Source organism: Panthera tigris, chromosome B2 (genome assembly GCF_018350195.1).
Source record: "Panthera tigris isolate Pti1 chromosome B2, P.tigris_Pti1_mat1.1, whole genome shotgun sequence".
Classification (NCBI taxonomy): Eukaryota; Metazoa; Chordata; class Mammalia; order Carnivora; family Felidae; genus Panthera; species Panthera tigris.
In genome coordinates this window covers 23,196,165-23,212,063 of record NC_056664.1, presented here as the reverse complement: position 1 = coordinate 23,212,063, position 15,899 = coordinate 23,196,165, and the positions used below count along the sequence as shown (strand labels likewise).

General features: G+C 38.5%; 1 protein-coding gene across 23 annotated transcripts in view; it reads left to right on the top strand.

Annotated features, from left to right (window-relative positions):
- FARS2 (phenylalanyl-tRNA synthetase 2, mitochondrial) overlaps positions 1 to 15,899 on the top strand; it is a 532,053-nt gene that overhangs the window by 35,936 nt on the left and 480,218 nt on the right. For 21 of the 23 annotated variants that reach the window (XR_006217506.1, XR_006217507.1, XR_006217508.1 and 18 more), the window contains exon 2: positions 15,359 to 15,445. The exons of the other annotated variants lie outside the window; for them this stretch is intronic. The gene's annotated coding sequence lies outside the window, so the exon portion shown is untranslated. The remainder of the gene's footprint in view (positions 1 to 15,358; positions 15,446 to 15,899) is intronic. 23 annotated transcript variants of the gene reach the window in all.

Below are 15,899 nucleotides of genomic sequence, written 5' to 3'. Positions count from 1 at the left end.
ACATTTTTCTCTCTTTTCTGTTCCTGCTCTCATTCACCTGCTTAGACCACATCCATTCCTCCTCTTGCATGATAGCATTTCAAGTACTATGAAATTATGTATAAAGCATATATGCTCTGTGTGTGTGTGTGTGTGTGTGTGTGCATGTGTGCGTGTGAGAGAGAGAGAGTGCACGAGAGAGGGAATAGTTTCTACATGTTAAATAATTGCCAATTTAATTCTGGTACTGCTTGAGAATCTTCCAGAGAGTAATAGACCCCTTCTGGGTACTGTTACACCTGTGAGCCCTGAGTAGGGTAAGCTGTGCTTGTGGGTCTGAGTCTGACTCTCTGGGTCCACCTGGTAAACTCTGACAAGGAGGTGTCTTTATGTAAAGAAACTAACAAATTCCGTCCCTGAAATTAGTCTGGCCTGGGCCTGGTGTAAGCTAACGGATGGGGACATTCAGTTTTCTGTTTCTCTGTGCATTTTCATCTCCTATATATACTTCTTCCAAAAGAATTTTCTAGAGTTGACCTATATTCTGGCAATGCCGTTTTCTTCTTTGGCGGACCTTTATAGTATGCCACAAATTCTATTATCAGAAATAGCTCTGTTTATATGAACCTTCAGCTGGAAACCTCTTCCAGAAGAAACACTGTTAGTACAGATGGCTAATTCTTCAAGACAAGGAGCTTACCCCAGCCTCATGTGGTTCCAGTCCCCTTTCTCGGTAGGTGTTTTATAATCACACTTTTGGAAATTGTGCAGGTATTCACTCTTCTGAGGGCAGGGGACAGGATGAATAGCAATGTGTTCACAGAGCCCTCCATTTATTAGAATATATGACCCAATTGTGGGTATCTGTTTGGCTCTCCTATAATATTTTCTTTCTGTTCTTTTCTTGTTTTCTTTCTTCCTCCTGCACAGCCTTATTCTCAGAGCTCTCCTTGTATTTATCAGGGAGTGTCACCACATCCAACATGTTCTTTCTCCTTGCTTGTTGGCAATGTCATAGTTTTGACTGGGTGACAAAGATTTTCTCCTCTGAGTTTTGCTTTTCCATCTGTGCTGAGCCAGTGATTGTCATATCTTGTCCAACCATCTGTCCTGAGTTTTTGCTATCTTCTTTTGATGTTTCTAGTCAACAGTTTGGAGGAACTTATTATGGTGCCTTATTATTGGCCTATTGAGAGCCAGCCTGACTTTGTCTATTGTGCTCTGAACTCTTCTCACCAATTACATTTGCTGATACTATAGAATTTGACGACAGCCATCCTAAGACACAGCCATGACCTGTGGTTTTGAATATAAGCAGCCTGATTCTCCCATTTGTGCTGTTGGGGGGCACTGTTGACGGTGCTGGCCATATGTGGGTGTGGGGGTGGGGTGGACAAAAGTCCCTGCTCTCCTACAACTTACATTCTCCTCTATGAAGTTTTTAGAACATACTCTTAAAAGACAGAGAGAGAAAAATGGCAGTCTGTTGGATTTTAATACACAGATGAGAGAAAATAGCTACTGGTCAGTCTGTGCTACTGATTTTAAGCAACACAGTTATTGAGTCTGTTTACTCTTTCATCAAAATGGTGCTGATTTTAGGCAATTGTGAGACCAATATATACTTAGCAATTCTTTGAGCTACTTGTAGAAAGCGTTCAAATGAATTAAAGGTTACTGTTATTGTAGCTGTAAATAAACCTCCATATGATATGTATATTCTATTCCACAGTAGATAAAACTATTGAGTAAAGTTGTACAATTTTACTTATCTCTCTCTATATATGGCATCTATGTGGAATAATAGTTCTTGTTTCCCTCTCCATTATAATAAATAACTTTTACTAATGGATCTAGGCATTGCACTTACATTTATATATACAAGAGAGATTTTGACAGTGTATGTAATATATAGCCTAAAATAAATAACTGACAGTCACAGGAATATCATCATGTTTAAGTCCCATGGAGGTAGCAAAAGCATCCAAGCCATTTATTCTAAGTTGAAAGTTCTAAGATGTTTAACTCTCGATATTGTGGAGTATATTTACCCCATTTGTGATGTGTCCTTCACAATTGACATGCGCTTAGATGTGAAGAATATTGATGGTTCATTTTAACAGCAATAACTGAGTTATTAAAAACGTAATAAAATTTGAATAAAATATTTTGATGACACATTTAACATATTACACAAACCAAATTCCAGATTTAAGTCAAAGGAGAAGGGATTATGTTTGATTTTAATCCTTAAAAGTTTAAGTATTCCCTAGTTTTTACCATTGCCGTACAGACTGGGAATGATAGACTGCTTGTGAAGTTACCAAATTAGGCACTAGTTTGAATTCTTACATTGGGGAAAATCCAGAGGAGCCAGAATGCTATTCTTTTGTGCTTGGGTCCTTTTTAGAAGCTAGTGAGAAAGTGTAAAGTTTTCAAGATCATTATTAAATACAGTTGACCCTTGAATAACATGGATTTGAACTCTACAAGTCCACTTCTTCATGGATTTCGTACAGTAGTGTAATGTATTTTCTCTTTCTTACGATTGTCTTAACATTTGTGTCTCTAACTTGCTTTATTGTAAGAATACAGTATATGATAACATAGAACACACAAAATGTGTTAATCTACTATGTTATTGGTAAGGTTTCTGGTCAACGACAGACTATTAGTAAAGTTTTGGGGATATCAAAACTCTTACATGGATTTTCTACTTTGTGGAGGTGGGGGGGTTGGTTGGTGCCACTACATCTCGTGTTGTTCAAGGGGTTAACTAATGGTGTTTTTAATTAATTAATGTACTTACGTATGTATGTATTTATTTATAGGTAACATTTTTTTTTTTTTAATTTACATCCAAGTTAGTTTGCATACAGTGGAATAATGATTTCAGGAATAGATTCTAGTGATTCATCCCCTATGTATAAAATCCAGTGCTCATCCTAACAGGTGTCTTCTTTAATGCCCATTGCCCATTCAGCCCATCCCCACACACACAACCCCTCCAGCAACCCTCAGTTTATTCTCTATATTTGTTCACTATATTATGTTTTGTCCCCCTCTCTGTTTTTATATTATTTTTGTTTCTCTTCCCTATGTTCATCTATTTTGTATCTTAAATTCCAGGTATGAGTGAAGTCATATGGTATTTGTCTTTCTCTGACTAATTTCTCTTAGCATAATACCCTCTATTTCCCTCCATGTTGTTGCAAATGGCAAGATTTCATTCTTTTTTAATGCCAAGTAATACTGCCTTGTATATATATACCACATCTTCTTTATTCGTTCATCCATCAATGGACATTTGGGCTCTTTCCATACTTTGGCTACTGTCAGTAGTGCTGCTATAAACATTGGGGTGCATATGCCCCTTTGAAACAGCACACCTGTATCCTTGGATAAATACCTAATAGTGCTATTGCTGTGTTGTAGGGTAGTTCTATTTTTAACTTTTTGAGGAACATCCATACTGTTTTCCAGAGTGGCTACACCAGTTTGCATTCACACCAGCAGTGCAAAAGAGATCCATCCTCTTTCTCTTCATCTGCTGTTGCCTGAGTTGTTAATTTTAGCTGTTATGACAGGTGTGAGGTGGTATCTCATTGTGGTTTTGATTTGTATTTCCCTGATGATGAGTTCCGTTGAGCATTTTTTCATGTGTCTGTTAGCCATCTGGATGTATTCTTTGGAGAAGTGTCTATTCATGTCTTTTGCCCATTTCTTCACTGGATTATTTATTTTTTGGGTGTTGAGTTTGATAACTTCTTTATAGATTTTGGATACTAACCCTTTATGTGATATGTCGTTTGCAGATACCTTCTCCCATTCTGTCGGTTGCCTTTCTGTTTTGCTCATTGTTTGCTTTGCTGTGCAGAAGCTTTTTATCTTGATGAGGTCCCATTAATTCATTTTTGCTTTTGTTTCCCTTGTCTCTGGAGCCGTGTTGAGTAAGAAGTTGCTGTGGCTGAGGTCAAAAGAGGTTTTGAGGTCCTCCTCTAGGATTTTGATGGCTTCCTCTCTTATATTCAGGTCTTTCATCCATTTTGAGTTTATTTTTGTGTATGGTGTAAGAAAGTGGTCCAGGTTCATTTTTCTGCAAATCACTGTCCAGTTTGACCAACACCGTTTGCTGAAGAGACTGTCTTTTTCCATTGGATATTCTTGTCTGCTTTGTCAAAGATTAGTTGGCCATACATTTGTGGGCCCATTTCTCGGTTCTCTATTCTGTTCCATTGATCTGAGTATCTAGTTTTGTGCCAGTACCATACTGTCTTGATCATGACAGCTTTGTAATACAGCTTGATGTCTGGGATTGTGATGCCTCCAGCTTTTTTTTTTTCCCCCCAGGATTGCTTTGAGTATTCAGGGTCTTATCTGGTTCCAAATATATATGGAAATTTGTATGGTTCCAAATTTGTATGGTTACAAATTTTAGGATTGTTCTAGTTGTGTGAAGAATGCTGGTGTTATTTTAATAGGGATTGCGTTGAATATGTAGATGATTTTGGGTAGTATCGACATTTTAACAATATTTGTTCTTTGAATCCAGGAGCATGGAATATTTTTCCATGATTTTGTGTCTTCTTCAATTTCTTTCATAAGTTTTCTATAGTTTTCAGTGTATAGATTTTTCGCCTGTTTGGTTAGGTTTATTCCTAGAGATATTTTATGGGTTTTGGTGCAGTTGTAAATGGGATCAATTCCTTGACTTCTCTTTCTGTTGCTTCATTATTGGTGTATAGAAATGAATTGATTTTATATTCTGCTACTTCGCTGAATTCATGGGTCAGTTCTAGCAGTTTTTGGTGGAATCTTTTGGGTTTTCCATAGAGTATCATGTCATCTGTGAAGAGTGAAAGTTGACTTTGTCCTTGCCGATTTGGATGCCTTTTATTCCTTTGTGTTGTCTGATTGCTGAGGCTAGGACTTCCAGGACTATTCTGAATAACAGTGGTGAGAGTGGATATCCCTGTTGTGTTCCTGATCTTAGGGGGAAAGCTTTCAGTTTTTCCCCATTGAGGATGATATTAGCAGAGGGTCTTTCATGTATGGCTTTTATGATCTCAAGGTATCATCCTTCTATTCTTACTTTCTTGAGGGTTTTAATCAAGAAAGGATGCTGTATTTTGTCAAATGCTTTCTGTGCCCCTGTTGAGAGGATCATGTGGTTCTTGTCCTTTCTTTTCTTGATGTGATGTATCACATTGATTATTTTGTGGATATTGAACCAGGTATAGATCCCACTTGGTTGTGGTGAATAATTCTTTTAATGTTTTGTTGGATCTGATTGGCTAGTATCTTAAGAATTTTTGCATCCATGTTCATCAGGGAAACTGGTCTGTAGTTCTTCTTTTTAGTGGGGTCTTTGTCTGGTTTTGGAATCAAGGTAATGCTGACTTCATAGAATGAGTTTAGAAGTTTGCCTCCCATTTATGTTTTTTGGAACAGCTTCAAGAGAATAGGTGTTAATTCTTTATATGTTTGGTAGAATTTCTCTGGAAAACCATCTGGTCCTGGACTCTTGTTTTTTGGGAGATTTTTGATTACTGATTTTATTTCTTTACTGTTTATGGGTCTGTTCAAATTTTCTATTTCTTCCTGTTTCAGTTTTGGTAGTGTATATGTTTCTAGGAATTTGTCCATGTTTTCCAGATTGCCCAAGTTATTGGCAAATAATTGCTCATAATATTTTCTTATCGTTGTTTGTATTTCTGCAGCGTTAGTTGTGAGCTTTCCTCTTTCATTCTTGATTTTATTTATTTGGGTCCTTTCGTTTTTCATTTTTATCAAACTGGTAGGGGTTTATCAGTTTTGTTAATTCTTTCAAAGAAGCAGCTCCTGGTTTCATTGATCTGTTCTACTCATGGTTTGTTGTTGTTGTTTTTGTTTTGATAGCTTTGATTTCTGCTCTGATCTTTATTATTTCCTGTCTTCTGCTTATTTGGGGTTTTATTTGCTGTTATTTTTCCAGCTCTTTTAAGGTGTAAGGTTAGGTTCTGTATCTGAGACCTTTCTTCCTTCCTTAGGAAAGGTGGATTGCTATATACTTCCCTCTTATGACCGCTTTTGCTGTGTCCTAGAGGTTTTGGGTTGTGGTGTTAATGATTTTCATTGGTTTCCATGTGTTTTTAAATTTTTTCTTTAACTTCTTAATTAACCCATTCATTCTTTAGTAGGATGTTCTTTAGTCTCCAAGTATGTGTTGTCTTTCCAAATTATTTCTTGTGGTTTATTTTGAGTTACATTGTGTTGAGGTCTGAAAATATGCATGATATGATCTTGATCTTTTTGTACTTGTTGAGGGCTTATTTGTGTCCCAGTGTATGATCTTTTCTGGAGAATGTTCCATGTGCGCTCAAGAAGAATGTGTATTCTGCTGCTTTAGGATGAAATGTTCTGAATATATGTGTTAAGTCCATCCGGTCCAGTGAGTCATTCAAAGCCATTGTTGCCTTGTTGATCTTCTGCTTAGATGATCTGTCCATTGTTGTAAGTGGGGTGTGAGGTCCCCTACTATTATGGTATTATTGTCAATGAGTTTCTTCGTGTTTTTGATTAATTGATTTATATAGGTGTGTGCTCTCACATTGGGGGAATAAATGTTTACAATTGCTAGATCTTCTTGGTGTATAGTCCCCTTCATTATGATATAATGCCTTTCGTTATCTCTTGTTACTGTCTTTATTTTAAAATCTAGATTGTTTAAGTATGGCTACCCCAGCTTTTTGTGGCTGTTAACATGATAGATGCTTCTCCATCTCCTTACTTTCAATCTGAAGGTGTCTTTAGGTCTAAACTTGGTCTCTTGTAAACAGCATATAGATGGATCTTGTTTTTTAATCCCTTCTATCGTGTCTTTTGATTGCAGTGTTTATTCTGTTGACATTTAGAGTGAGATCTGAAAGATATGAATTTATTGTCATTGTGTTGCCTGTACAGTTGGAGTTTCTGGTGGTGTTCTCTGGTCCTTTCTAGTCTTTGTTGCCTTTGGTCTTTTCTTTGTTTTTGTCTCCCCTCAGAGAGTCCCCTGTAAAATTTCTTGCAGGGCTGGTTTAGTGGTCACAAACTCCTTTAATTTTTGTTTGGGAAACTCTTTATCTCTCCTTCTATTATGAGTGGTAGCCTTGCTGGATGAAGAATTCTTGGCTGCATATTTTACTGATTCAGCACATTGAATATATCCTGCCACTCCTTTCTGGCTTGCCAAGTTTCTATGGATAAGTCTGCCGTGAACCTGATCTGTCTTCCCTTGTAGGTTAGAGACTTTTTTTCCCTTGCTGCTTTCATGATTCTTTCCTTGCTTGTGTATTTTGTGAATTTGACTATGATATGCCTTGTTGATGGTCGGTTTTTGTTGAATCTAATGGGAGTTCTCTGTGCTTCCTGGATTTTGATGTCTGTGTCTCCTCAGGTTAGGAAAGTTTTCCACTATGATTTGCTCACATAAACCTTCTATGCCTTTATCTCTCTCCATCTTCTGGGACCCCTATATTTTGGATGTTATTCCTTTTTAATGAGTCACTGAGTTCTCTAATTCTTATATCGTGCTCTTTTGTCTTAGTTTCCCTCTTTTTTTCTGCTTCATTATTCTCTGTAAGTTTGTCCTCTATATCACTGATTTGCTGCTCTGCTTCATCCATTCTTGCCACTGTGGCACCTATTGAGATTGCATCTCAGTTATAGCATTTTTAATTTTGTCTTGACTAGATTTTACTTCGTTTATCTCTGCAGATAGGGATTCTATGCTTTTTTCAACCATAGCTTGTATTCTTATTATCGTGATTCTAAATTCTGGTTCACACATCTTGCTTGTATCTGTGTTGATTAAGTCCCTGGCTGTCATTTCTTCCTGTTCTTTCTTTTGGGGTGTGAATTCCTTCACTTTTGTCATTTTGAAGGAAGAAAAGGAATTAATAATAAAAAAAATTAAAAATTAAGAACAACACAAAAAATAAAATAAAGGATGTGATATCTTAGGTGTGTTTTGGTTTGGTTGTTGCAAGAAGGTTCGTAGAAGAGAGAAAAAGGGAAAGAAAACTTAAAAGTAAAAAAAGTAGGAAAACATTTGAAAATTTACAAAAATGAATACTATAAAATATAATAAAATTTAAATGATTAAAGTAAGAAAAAATTATTAAAAAATAAAAATATAGTAGAAAAAAATTTAAAGAAAAATGTTTTTTATAAAACGGAAAATAAAAATAGATTTTTCTCTTTCTGTATTCAAAATAAGAAATGAGAAGAAAAAGGAAAAAAATTGAATAGAAGGACCAGTAAACAGAATGAAATATGATTGAAATTACATCCAGTTTCCCCTAGAAGTCAAACTATGAACCACTTTATAGTGTGCAAACTAAACAGGCCTAGAGACTTGTGGTGTTTCTCTATATCATGGTGCATTTGGACGTGGCTTGGTGTAATGGCACCTTTCTCCCCTAGATGACATTGTTTAGTTTACTGGTGTGGATTGTTGTGGCTTCTTTATGGTGTAGGCACATGCGTGGGAGAGGTGAAAATGGCGCCACCCATCTACCTAGTCTCTAGCATCAGAACTATATGTTCTCCCCGATTGGCAATCAAGCATCACTCTTTGTCTCTGGCTTGTGTCCACTCCCTGCTTCTGCACTGTCTGCAACTAAGTTGTCAGCCTTCCAAGTGGCACCTCCCTCCTGAGTTTTATCTCAGATGGGGCTGTGTTTCCAAACCCCTCACTTTTAACGTTTATTTATTTTTGAGACAGAGAGAGACAGAGCATGAATGGGGGAGGGTCAGAGAGAGAGGGAGACACAGAATCCGAAACAGGCTCCAGGCTCTGAGCAGTTAGCACAGAGCCCGACGCAGGGCTCGAACCCACATACCGCGAGATCGTGACCAGAGCCGAAGTCGGACGCTCAACCGACTAAGCCACCCAGGCGCCCCACCAAACCCCTCACTTTTGAAGGCCCTGTGGCTTTGACCCACGCAAACCCACTTGACCCTCTTGCCGATCAGTGGTTGGGTGCTGGCTCATCCCTAGGAACATTCATATGACTGCAGTGTTTCAGATGCCAAGTGACTGCGGCTAGTTGCCCGCCCCAGAAAAAGTTTGCGCTGTGGTGTAGCAGTAGCGTTTCAGGGATTATGGTAAATCACAATACATATCTGGCACGCAGCTTCACCGCCCCCCCCCCCAATTGTCCTTGTTACAACGACAGCAAACGTGGCTGTTCTCTGGGGTCCACTGGGACCTCTCCCTGTGGGGAGGCCGCACAGCTTCTACCAATTGTTCTCTCAGCAGGGGAATCGCCTCTTTCCCTGGGCCCAAGGACCTCTTGGACCTTGCTCTCTGCTCCTGAGGTTTCACCCTTTCCAGCAGATCCATCAGATATCGAGCTGTGGAGTTTCAGACTCTGTGTCCCCCCCCCCCCCCCCCCCCCGCACCGTTTATAGTGCCCTGATGGTATTTAAACCCTCTCCTTTCTCCTTTTCTTTTTTGGTCCTTTACGGGTGTTTCCACTCTTTCTCTCCAGCTGCTTTTGGGGGGAGTGTTTTTCCTGTACTCTTCGTCCTGTCTCCGTCCTCTCTCCAGAAGAAAAAACAGCTCCCTACTCTCTATGGCTTCTCTCTTCCCCATTTCTCCTCTCCACACCACATACCTGCTGAGTTCTGTGGCTCAAGTTATGCAGATTGTTGTGTTAATCTTCAGATCGATTTTCTAGGTGTGCAAGTTGGTTTGTTGTTGATCTAGCTGTATTTCAGGTAGGAGAGAAGCAGAAAACTACCATGCTGCTCCACCATGTTGGACCCTCCCCTATAATGGTGTTTATAATGTATGATACTGTTTTGAAAAAAAAATTAGAAATAGCTTGCTAAATGTTACATTTCTTAAAGATACAGGAAAATTGAATTTGGATATATCTATGTCATACTTAGAAATCTGGAACTGTTCAAATCTTTTAACATTGTTTTATCTACTTTTCCGCAAATTATGGCAAATGACTTTGTGCAGGACAGACAGGGGCAGTAATAGTCCATAAGTTATGCTTTCTTGTATATAGGTTTCTGTAGTCAAGTGGACTTTCTATACAAAGTTGGCATGTTCTGTGGACATAAGATATGGTATGTCACTGATTGCTATTAAGTTATCACTGGGATTGCAAGTTCCATTGGAGAAAAGAGCATCAAAGTCATTTGGATGTCTTTTATTGACAACTGAAAACGCACATGCAGTGTATTTATTTGCAAACATTTAAAGTTTGAAATCAAGGTAGCCTAGATGAAATAAAACAGTTTTTCTTTTTTTTCTTTTCCCTTAAGTTTATTTTATTTTGAGGGAGACAGAGAGAGGACATAAGGGGGGAGGGGCAGAGGGAGAGGGAGAGAGAGAATCCCAAGCAGGCTCCATGCTCTTAGTGCAGAGCCCAATGTGGAGCTCAAAGTCACGAACCAGAAGTTCATGATCTGACCCGAAATCTAGAGTCAGATACTTAATTGAGTGAGCCACCTAGGTGCTCTGAAATAGGAGTTTTTCAAGCAGAATGTTGCTCATGTTGAATGTAGTTCAGTCCTTTCTACTTGGATGACAAAAACTTTAGGCTGACATGTTTTGGTGTCCTGTGATTGGTTAATGAGATCCAACTTAGTTGGTGATATCCCCTTTCATCCCCTGGGGGCCGATTAAAGAAATTCTGGAATGGAAGCACTGTGCTAGTCTTACATGGAACATTTCTTTCCACATGGCTCCTCAAGAGCATATGCAATATGGAAGAATCTGTATCTTTCTTGCTTTTTTACATTCCAGAAACAGGTGTAGAAATCTTCGTGGTGTGGTGTGTGTTCACCATTGGGAAAAGAGCTTGATAAGTATTTCCCTGCCAGGTGCCTAGTTATTTTCATAAGTTCGTTCTTGTTGATGTGATCTGATATAAGGAACTTAGTTTTATCTAGTATAAGAAACTGCTGCTTAACCTTGATTCTTTCTTTTATCTTTGGAATTTTAGTAGCATGTTGCTTTTGAACAAATTGACCATCTTCTAATCTTTGTTTCAAAAGCCAGTGCTGCATAAAGTGCTTCTCTGAAGGCAGTGTGCCGCAGGGCTGGGCGGGAGGTCAGTGATAGTGGTTAGTGGTGCTTCCAGCTCCCCAAACCATTCCATTTGGGGGGGAAGAAACCCTTGGACTTTTATAGTTTGTAATAAAATGAAGTACAAGGTCTCTCATAAAAAATGTCATTTCTTCTGTTGTTCTTAGTGTGCGATTTGCCTTTTATCGTTAGAATCAAATTTTGAAAAAATTTCTTTGGTGAAAAATAAGCCTTATGAATGAATATTCATTCATTAATTTTGCAAATATGTAGTAGCTGAACATACAAATTTAGTAAGATGCATTTCCTTCTTTCAAAGAGTGCTTAGTTTATTGGGAGAGATAAAGTCAACATCTCCAACAAAAACCAGTGATCTATAGGCACATGGTGCTGTGGCTGCAGAATGGAGGGTTACTTAACCTGGAAAAGTCGAGTCAGAGAATCTTTTCACAAGGAAGTTCTCAGAATGCGCAAGAGTTAATCAGGCAGAGAATGGAAGGGCTTCCCTTGGGTGAGGGAGCTGTGTTTGCATGGATGCGTACTTCTGTCTGGCTGATGCTCTGGGAGAGGTAGTTGATGGCAACACATGGGGTAGGTCAGATATTCAGGAAATAAATTATGAAGATAAAAGACGTCAGATTGTTTGGAAAAGTTTTAGAAGAGTGACCTTATGAGACTTGTATTTTAGATCATTTTGACAGTAGCCTGGAGAGCTGGTCAGAGCCACATGTGTTGATTGGAGACAGAGAACTGCACTTGTGTATTTTGGTAATGAGAGATGACTTATGTGAGAAATTATGGGAAGACCTGGACTAGAAGTAGTGGAGGAGATTGAAGGGGAGACACAAATCCTAGAGATTGGAGTTTAGAAGCCCAGTGACTGCTTGCATATCAGGAATAAAGGACAAGGACTAAAGGATGCCTTCCATTTTTCTGGATTGAATAATCAGGTAGTGGTTGGTAGCATTCACCCATGTAGGAAGAGCATGAGCTTATATTAGATTTTGGATGTGTTGAGTTTAAGGTGCCTTGGCAACACCCAGGCGGAGAAGTCCTGCATGTGTAAACTGGAGCTCATGAGGGAGACCAGAGATGGAAATACAGAGATCTGACAGAACTTGACACATAATTGGTAACTGAAGTCAGTGGTATTCAAAAGGGACCAAGAATGGTATGTAGTAGATATAGAAGAGAACAGGGCTGAAGATGGGGTCACTGACTAATAGGGATGATTGGAGGATATGAGTCCTTGAAGGAGATTGAGTAGGAGTGTTCAAAGAGGTAGGAGGAAGGTCAGGAGAAAGGCCAAAAAAACTGAGGGAAGGCATGCTTTGGAAGAGGATGTGACCAGTAATGTCAAATGCTACAGAGACCTCAAGTGAGATAAGCACTGAAAAGTAACTGGATTGAATAACTGGAAGGCCATTGGAGACACTACTGAAAATATTTCTATTGCAGTGGGACATAGAACCTATAGTTCATTGGGTTGAGGAAATGAAGATAGTATGGACTTAATGTTTAAGGCTCAGTGCCTTCTTAAGAAATAGGGAGATAGACAATGCCAGAGGGGACTTGTAGCTGGATGGGTTTGTGGGTGCTTGTTGTTGTCATGGAAGAAACTTGAGCATTTTTGTATGTTGAAATTAATAAGCCATAATGCTTTGGCCTACGCAAGCAGAAAGATCCTTTTTCCATTGAAATAGGATACAAGCAAGAAAGATGGATGCCAATGAGGTGAAGATTGAGTGTGTGCTAGAAGAGAAGGTGAGAACTGGAAAGATTATTACTTGGTCATTCTGTACCTCCCCATAAAGAAAGATAAGTTATTTAAAACCAAAGGAAAGCCATGTGGTTTTTATGATGAAGAAACTAGTTTCACTGCATAGAAACTTGGGTGATTTATAAGTCTTTAAACCCCAGTGGAGGAAAAGTTATTACTTAATAATATCATAGACATTCACTTTTATTTAAAGAATCCTGGTAGAAGACAAACTGGAAACTCCATGTGCTATTTTTTTCTTCTACCAGAGGGTTTACTCAAATTATATTCCTGTCATTGGCATTTTGGAGCTTGAGGACAATAGCACTGTTACAACATGAATTTTTAGAGCCAATTTTGACCACAGTGAAGTGACTTTAAAGGCTGAAGGTCAAGAGTATGATTGATTGGGTGATTACAGTTCCTTTTAAAACAAATTAGAGGTGGCAGGTTTGCCATGGGCGAAAAGTACTGCAAGGAAATGAATCTCATCAGCATTTAAAACTTCTTAGATCATCAAAAAAGAGTTTAACGTTTAAAATATAGATACACACACACACACACACACACACACACACACACACACACACGGGAATGACTTGCATTAGTAAGTCTAGCCTGATTTTTCTGTTAAATAATATATAGGCACAAGTTGGGTATGTTTTTTATTTTTAATTTAGGGACTGGTACCCTAAATGTTGAATGCATTTATCAGTTCAATTTATTTACCTTCTTTGTCTTTATATTTGGGGTCTTCTCAGTGATTGGATTTGTGGTTAGTCATTTGTGTTTGGGATTCCTGGTTTAGAAGGAGGCAGGGGTACAAGAAGGAATAAGGACTAGCGTTAGGAAACACTTCCTTCCCCAAAGAAGGGACAAAGCATGGAGAAGGATATGTGGGGGTGTCTCTCATCATGGAGCAAGATGAGATGGTGGTTTTGGAGAACGAATATTTCTCAGGAAACCAATATGTGTTAGACACCAAGCTATGCACTTTCACATGTGCTACATTCTTACAATTATCTTGGCAAGGTAGATATTGAAATTATTTGTAGTTTCAAAGGAAAAAATAAAAGGAGGTGAGAAGATGCCAGAAAAGAACTCTTAAAAGTAACAAGAAGTAGTGATGATGATGATGATGATGATGACAGTGATTGTTACAGATGAATATTGCTTCAGTGTAGCCAATTGTGGTGCTTTTATTCTGATATTTTAGAGAGAGAATGTAGAGTCTTTGGCAGAGTGAAAAAGGTTGATGTTGGTTATTAAGCTGGTTATATGAGGGCTAGTTGAACTCTCTACTTTTGTATACTTGGAAGTTTTCATACTGATAGTTTTTTTAAATGATCGAGCAAAGAAGTAAAATAGTCTTGGTTTTGACAGAAAGTGGGAGAACATTTATGAATAGCAGGGAGACTTTCCTTCTTTTTTCTATCAGACATAAGTGACAGCATTAGCCTTTGAACCCATTTTTTGAGGCAGAATTACTGACAATCCATTTAGGAAATGAAGACACTAAAATCAGGGTTTTTTTTGTTTGTTTTGTTTTATTTAAATGTGGTCATCTCAGCTTTATGTGTGAAGACTGTGAAGTTAGGTGGTTTCTTCATCTTTATCTGATTGTGTGAAAGTTTTGTCCCAGGGAAGCAGCATTTCTATTACAAGGAAGGCCTGGACTGGAACTATCTCATTGCAGAAGGTATACAGCTCCAAGGGGGGAGGGGATCAGCATGTAATCAGTGAGCATCTATTTCTGTAGTACACAGTAGTGGGGACTGGAAGGAGCAACAAAAGCAGGAAAATAAGATAGTAGCTAATATTTATGGAGGGTTTACTCTGTGCTGGGCACTCTCTATACACTTTACTCATATTTAATCTTTACAATGTCTCTAGAAAGTAGGGACTATGTATTCTTTCTTATTTACGTTTATTTTTTTATTGTGGCAAAATGTACAAGCCATAAAAATGACTGTCGTAACTATTCTTAAGTGTACAGCTAAGTGGCATTAAGTACATTCACATGTACTTGTGATGTTGTGTAAACCATCACCCCATCCCTCTCAGAACTTTTTTGTCTTCCTCAGACTGAAACTCTGTACCCATTAAATACTAACTCCTAATTCCTACCTCTGGACCCTCCCCACCCTGCCTCCCCTTCCCTCCTCTGCCAAGCCCCTGGCTACCACCATTCTACTTTCTGTCTCTATCAATTTGACTATTCTAGGGACCTCACATAAGTGGAATCATACAATATGTGTCAATTTGTGACTGGCATATTTCAGCATAACATCCTCAGGGTTCATCCATGTTATAGTCTGTGTCAGTTTCCTTCTTTGTTAAGGCTGAGCTGTATTCCATTGTACGCATGTGCCACATTTTGTGCAATTATATGTCCATGTCCTCTTGGGTTGCTTCTACCTTTTGGCCCATGTGAATATGCTGCTATGAACATGGGTGTAGAAGTATGTTTGAAATCTTGCTTTCAGTTCTTTTGGGCATATAGCCAGAGGTAGAATTCCTGGCTCATATGGTAATTCTATGTTTAATATTTTTAGGGACCGCCATATTACTTTCTAGTGTGGCCTCACCAGTTTGCATTTCCATCAGTGGTGTGCCAGGCTTCCTATTTCTCCAGATCGCAGGTAGGTATTATTCTTATTTTAGTATTACAGAGGAGGAAGAGAAGTGCAAAGGTTGAATGGGCTCACACAGCTAACATGTGCAGATCTGAATTGAACCCTGTAGTCCAACTCAGAACCTTTGTTATCCAGGTAAGATGGGGCCCAGAGAGGCTCAGAGACATGATTAAGGGCACTATGCCTAATAGAGTATCCAAGCCTGGATTCAGACCCAGGCAGTTAAGCACTCTTAGATTTAGTGGTTGGTTTTTCTTTTCTTTTTCCTTGTTTTGTTAAAAATGGTCTTTAAAAAAATTCCACATTTTGTAGAACGATACTAATTTTTGAATATCTCTAAATAGTTTTTTTCTGCCATTCTAAATTTATACTTTAAACTGTTATTTAAAATACCATCTTAAGAGATGTATGTGGTATGTTCTGTTTTCTTTTTATATGGATTTCTTGGGCAATATTTTGC